The sequence below is a fragment of the Zea mays genome, chromosome 7, assembly GCF_902167145.1.
Source record: "Zea mays cultivar B73 chromosome 7, Zm-B73-REFERENCE-NAM-5.0, whole genome shotgun sequence".
In the NCBI taxonomy this organism is placed as follows: Eukaryota; Viridiplantae; Streptophyta; class Magnoliopsida; order Poales; family Poaceae; genus Zea; species Zea mays.
In genome coordinates, this window is record NC_050102.1 from 141,495,400 (window position 1) to 141,502,635 (window position 7,236).

The following is a 7,236-nucleotide window of genomic DNA, read 5'->3' on the forward strand; positions in this document are numbered from 1 at the left end:
CACCCGGCGGGTGCGCTCGTGCGCACCCACCGGAACAAAATGCAACCGAGAAAGGCTGGTCCCCTTGCAAAAAGTGCGACGAAAGCCTCCAAGCGAGTGCTAACACTCCCTTCGAGGCTCAGGGGCTACTGTCGGGGACCATAATTAGGGGTACCCTCAAGACGCCTAATTCTCAGCTGGTAACCCCCATCAGCATAAAGCTGCAAAGGCCTGATGGGTACGATTAAGTCAGGGATCAGTCCACACGAGTGACTTGATCACGCTTCACCCGAGCCTAGCCTCGGCCGAGGGCAGCCGACCTCGAGAGACTTCCGTCTCGCCCGAGGCCCCCCTTTTTACGGCGGACACATCACCGGCTCGCCCAAGGCCTTGGCTTCGCTCAGAAGCAACCTTGACTAAATCGCCACACCGACTGACCAAATTGCAGGGGCATTTAACGCAAAGGTGGCCTGACACCTTTATCCTGACACGCGCCCCCCCCGGCAGAGCCGAAGTGACCGCCGTCACTCCACCGCTCCTCTGACCAGTCTGACAGAAGGACAGCGCCGCCTGCGCCACTCCGACTGCGGTGCCACTCGACAGAGTGAGTCTGACAGGCAGTCAGGCCTTGCCAAAGGCGCCACGGCGAACTCCGCTCCGCCCGACCCCAGGGCTCGGACTCGGGCTAAGACCCGGAAGACGGCGAACTCCGCTCCGCCCGACCCCAGGGCTCGGACTCGGGCTAAGACCCGGAAGACGGCGAACTCCGCTCCGCCCGACCCCAGGGCTCGGACTCGGGCTAAGACCCGGAAGACGGCGAACTCCGCTCCGCCCGACCCCAGGGCTCGGACTCGGGCTAAGACCCGGAAGATGGCGAACTCCGCTCCGCCCGACCCCAGGGCTCGGACTCGGGCTAAGACCCGGAAGACGGCGAACTCCACTCCGCCCTGGCCTCGGCCGAACGAACTCCGCCTCGCCCGACCCCAGGGCTCGGACTCCGCCCTGGCCTCGGCCGAACGACTTCCGCCTCGCCCGACCCCAGGGCTCGGACTCCGCCCTGGCCTCGGCCGAACGACTTCCGCCTCGCCCGACCCCATGGCTCGGGCTCGGCCTCGGCAACAGAAGACAGACTCAACCTCGGCTTCGGAGGAGCCCCCACGTCACCCTGCCTAGGGCACAGACCCGCCACGTCAACAGGGGGCGCCATCATCATCCTACCCCGAATCGACTCGGGTCACGGAGAACAAGACCGGCATCCCATCCGGCCAGCTCCGCCGGATGGGCAATGATGGCGCTCCACCAGCTCTGTGACGACGGCGGCCCCCAGCTCTCTTACGGAAGCAGGACGACGTCAGCAGGGACTTGACCGCTCCAACAGCTATCCCTCCGCCAGGCTCCGTCGCACCTCCGACAGCCACGACATCACGCCAGCAAGGTGCCAAGATCTCTCCGGCTGCCACATTGGCATGTACCTAGGGCACTAGCTCTCTCTCCGCTAGACACGTAGCACTCTGCTACACCCCCCATTGTACACCTGGATCCTCTCCTTACGACTATAAAAGGGAGGACCAGGGCCTTCTTAGAGAAGGTTGGTCGCGCGGGACCGAGGACGGGACAGACGCTCTCTTGGGGCCGCTCGCTTCCCTCACCCGCGTGGACGCTTGTAACCCCCCTACTGCAAGCGCACCTGACCTGGGCGCGGGACGAACACGAAGGCCGCGGGACTTCCACCTCTCTCACGCTCGACTCCGGCCACCTCGCCTCTCCCCCCTTCGCGCTCGCCCACGCGCTCGACCCATCTGGGCTGGGGCACGCAGCACACTCACTCGTCGGCTTAGGGACCCCCTGTCTCGAAACGCCGACAGATATGATATGCATTCCTTGAGTAGTGTAGGACTCTAGGTGGTTGCACTTCACTTGGTAGTGAGACATATCCTACATACTCTCTCCGTCCCTAAAAATTCTGTTTCACCTTTTTATTGGATTAATACAATAATTAATGTATTTGTTTTATATATGTTTTTTCTAAATTTATTATAATTTATTTGAATATAGATATAAAAATCAGTGCTTCCGTATCGCTGATCACTTCACTTAAATGGATCTTTCAGCTAGGACTAGCATAGCTGTACAGGACAACTGGACAAGGAAGCACACGCACGCACTTGTGCCATTGACCATCGTCCGTTCCGCCCGCTCGTCCAGGGCTCATCTTTTCTTCCCGTCATCATAAATGCTCACAAATGTGAAGTTGTGAACTCAGATTCCATCCAAAACTCATCAAAAAGGTTTCGTGCTGCCCTGCCATGTCCTCTCCTTCGTTGAAGGAGCGAGCGAGCCCTGCAGACTTGACGTGATGCTGATGACTCCAACTCGTCGGGTCAACCGGTCAGGATGTTCCCACCGGGTCCGTTCGCTTCTTTCGCTCCGTTGAAACTATTCACCAAGGACTATTTTGTAAACCTCATTTTTTTTAAAAAAAAGAGATTTTCATTTTTCTAAAAAAATTAGTTTATTTTCTCTTAGTTCTTCTTTGGCAGCCCAGGATCCCAGGGGATCCCGGCCCAATCCCTTGCAACATGAACCACGGGCTGAATCGCCCCCGTGATTTGTTTTCACTATTTGGTGACCACGCTCTCGCGACCCGATCCGCGAGGGAACACAATGTTTCTATCTCCGGCTCTCAAGGTGGGGAGGGTTCTCCCCGTCGAAGCCGTCGTCTGCTCTCTCTCAAACCCGCCGCCATCTTCTCTCCCTCACGAACCCACTGTCGTCCATCGCCTCCTTCTCTCCCTCGCACTCGCGCACCCACCGTGGCTCGCCCCTTCCCCTTCCTCGCATAGAGTGTGCCGCTACGGCAGGCACAACTCCACACAGGCGGACCACAGGTGTCAGTCATAGCTCCACGCTAGCCAAGGGAAGATTCCACATCACCTCCATGTACGCTCGTCGACCGCTCAATCTGCTCACCATGTTACTGCTTGTGCAGTAATCTTGATTAGGAGGCATGCTGACCCTGCTCACCCTGCTGCTGCTTGTGCAGTAATCTTGATTAGGAGCGCAGGTAGCCAAACCAGCGGGCTTGCCACATATCTGAGGATGCACAATGGGAACATCGGCTTGCCATAGATTTAGCCGTTGCTAGACAACGCACAAGTGGTGTGTTCAATGGGGTAGTGTCACACCTGATTTAAGGGATAAAGTCGGGTGCTTCTCACATGTGCGCCAAAGAAGAAGAACACATATAATGACCAAGTGTATAGAGATAAATGCCACAATCATTATTACATAGCGGAAGAGTCTTACAAAATAAATGATAACAAATAAGCGAACTAATAATTATTCCTTGGCGCCATCAAGCTGACTGAGAGACGCCACCTAGACTTCCTCGTACTCCTCGTAGTAGTCCTCCTCCTGGGCTACCTGTTCTTCTCCTCTGGAGGGGGGTTATATATCGCAAGGATGAGCTTACAAAAGATCATAGCTCAACAAGTTATGGGAAATAATGTGGATGAACTCACCAAAGGTGGGAGCTCATGTGAAGTGTAAATCTGATCAACAAATAATGGTTAAAGCTGAGCATTCCTTTTAATAAGTTGGTCAAATTTTATTAGCAATTACTAAGTATAAATAAATACCAACCCGGATAATGAGAGATCAGAATTAATAAATTAACCATAATGCGATGCAAATGACCAATTAAATTTAAATTTCATAAGTTACTCATGTGAGGGTCCAAGCCGCTCATGACTGTGAGCACATCTGATATACCAGTTTTACACTCTGTAGAGGTTGAGCATCTTTACCCACAAGTCATGTTATCCATCTGCCACGGGGTTGTATGGGCCCCATACACCTCTACCAAGGAAGCGAGGCAGGCTAACACTACAAGACCTTTACAAAGTTCCACTAGCTTCAGAAAACCCACTACAGTTATTAGGAGCACAATATAGGAATCCCCCGTCTCAAAAGTCATCGCAGCAAAATCAACCCGAGAACCTCCCTATACCAACAACTCCCCTACTGCCCTTGCCCATTTCGTGAAAGGTAGTCCTCCACTAGCTTTTTCTAATTAGTCAGCCAAGGGCGTCCCATACCACCCTTGTGGTAGCACTGTTTTCCCGGGTGGTTCTCCAAGTTCCAATTAACATAATGATTTTGTCATGAACAGTAAATAACTCATTTATAATAAAAGCATGATCATGAATAATGTGTATCTTAACACCCAAAATCACATAAAGCAATAGTAAATGCTACCCAAATGTTCAATGGTAAACAAGGTATAAAGATAACCAAACTAGGGTGACCTATTAGGTCTCATCAAAATTAACCTATGCACATCATAATGATTAACATGAACATTATTGGGTAAGTAGAAGTGATCAAGGGCACAACTTGTCTTCAACGAGCTCCTGCTTAGTAGTTTCCACGTGTTGAGCACATGTGTCCTCAGTTGCTTGCTCGTCTACTCGCAACAATACAAACAAATATGATACAGGAGAAATTAACATCACACCCAACATCAAAACAGAATGCATGATAATATTCTACGCATCGTAATGAGATCGTAGGTTCGAGAATTACTAAATTCGGAGTCACAGAGTTATGATTTTCCGAAGCTTTAAATGTTTGATATAGAATGAATTAAGTGCATAATTATAATCTATGTTTCATGACAAAACAGGGTTACCAGATGATAAACAAGATTAATACAAATTTAATGCAACTGGAATGGATCAAAAAGGAGTTTAAATGAATTTCTTATGAATTAAACAAGGTTCTAGAATTATTTTTATATAAGAAATCATTTTGAATTAATTCTTGCCAATAAACTGAGACTAATGGACTGCGGACACCATTTCCGGATAACCTAAGGTCGGTTTTGCAAAATCCAGGGCTCCGTTGTAATTACTTTATAACTAGGTCAGACGACTGGTTTATTCTAACAAAGTCTAGGGGTTCTTACGCAAAACGGCACGACCAAAAGGGTACCGACCGCAATGAGCCGTCTGATCTGGGACGATCGGCCCAGATTAGAAACATGCACCACATAATTCTGCAATCTGCCCAGACCGTCAAATCCGATATCGATGACGTCGGGCGGCCACACCCCGATCTGATCTAAACCACCCATCATCGAGACGACGCCCAATCTCGCGAAGAGGTATCCTACGATCTAATCTCGACAGCTCCCTAATACTTCAACGGCCCCGATTATCTCTTCCACCCGGTGCCGAACGATGGCGATGGCCGCGCCTACACGACGACGCCATCACCGGCGTGAGTTGGTTTGCCCCGAATGGTGCACTACCGAGATCCTAATCCGACTCAAAACAAAGCAGGAGATCATATGAACACGCTGGTCAGGGTATTATCGAGTATAAGGTAGAAAAGGTGCTCACCCACGCGCTGGGATGGATCCGCGGCGGCGCCAATCTTCGATGAGCAATTGGTGGACGATAAGCCGTCGATTTCGCCCGTAGGTGTCGCGGACGACTTCACTCAGGTTCTGAGCAGGCTTTCGCTCCGAACCCAGACACTGAGCGCTGGTAGAGATGAGGATCCGCGGCGGCGCAACGCTTTGCTCCCTACGCACCGGCGAATTCGTACCCCCCTCGCGGCTTTGGCGCTGGCCTTTGGTGTGCGTGTGGAGAAAGGGGAAGGCAGGGCCCGACGCCACAATTTATTATCGCCCGAGGGCCGGCATGGGGTCAACCAGCTAGGATTCCGCGCGGCGACAGACTTCTTGGCAGCGGCCATTGCAGGAGGGAGAACCCAGCCGACAAGTGGGGCCCATATGGCAGCGGCGTCAATCAACACAGCGCGGGGCGACTTAATCTGGTAGTGGTCACTGACGGGTGGGGCAGGTGCTTGCAATCGTGGGCGACTGACCGGTTGACCCCACACGTCGGTGCCTATCAGTCCACGCGGGCGGCTGAGATGGGCTGCGCAGTGTAGTTCTTTTGTGGGCCGAAATCATGGGTTTTTCTTGCAACTGCCATTCCCTTTTGTTTTTCTTTTTATATTTTTTGTTTTATTGCAAAATTTAAGATTCAAACTAAATTTGAATTGTGGCTTTGAATTTTCAGTTTGCAAATATATAATGGAATTCTAATATGAATATGAACCCCTACTGTTTGCATCAATTATTTATTTTTTTCTTCCTATTATTTAATTCTAGAGGGGATATTTAACTTCATTGGAATTTTATTTTCTCTATTTCTTCCTTTTGAATGTTTTTTGAATTCAAGTAGGGTTTAAGTCTTCAGATTCCCATTAAGATGCACCTCATACAAGAACACCAGCATGCTATGCAAGATTTATTTCTATTTACTTTACGTGTGATCACCAATGCAAGCACATTCATATAGGAATTTTAGAGCAAGTCCAATAGACTCGGTAAATAGTCTCTGCTCGGTAAAAAAATGAAAATCGCCGTGAAAACAAATTCCAACAGACTCGCCTTCGTCCTCACTTCTCCATCGTGCTCGGCATCACCTCTCCGTCGCTAGCCATATTTCCCGAGCTGTTGTGACTCGCCATCTCCCACGAGCACGCCCTCCCGCTCCCGCGCACTGATGCTCTCGCTCCCGCGCACTTGCCCTTGAGTTTTGAGAACTCGCCTCCGTGACCTAGCAATTCCGCCGCATTCTTCGCTAGCCCTCGGTCATCCATGTATAGGCCGCCGCATCCCCGTACAACGGAGGCTGGGGATATTGGGTCGCTGACCGGATCTGCAGAGAGGCTTCTTCCTTCCCAGTTTGTGCCAGGACGCCTGGAACAAGAGCCAGGTAGAGGTAGAACAGAGGTCGACTGGATGCCAGACGGTGTGTCCAATTCTACTCCATTCGACGGTGAGAAGGCCTACACTGCTGAGATGGTGGTGCAATTAATTAATTTTTATCCTTGTTGTTTATTTTGCACGAACAGAGGAATTGTTTGTGAATTGGATGATGTTGAGATCCCTAAACTTCTGAGATGCCTGTTGTATTGCATTGTTAATTAAGATACTCTTGAATTAGATAATCGCATATTCATTTCTATGCCAACATCAAAACAAAGACTGTTGGGACCATGCTTCATCGCCGAAGGTCCTGCAGGAAGAAACAGCTTCGGCTGAAGCTGTCTGTACGTGATGCCGAAGGGTGCCGTTTATGAAGCTTCGGAATTACAAACCGACTTAAAGGTAGAATGACCTTTTAGTCCATAAGAGTTTGAGTCGTTGTTGTAAACTTTCATGAGGGGTATGATTGTAAT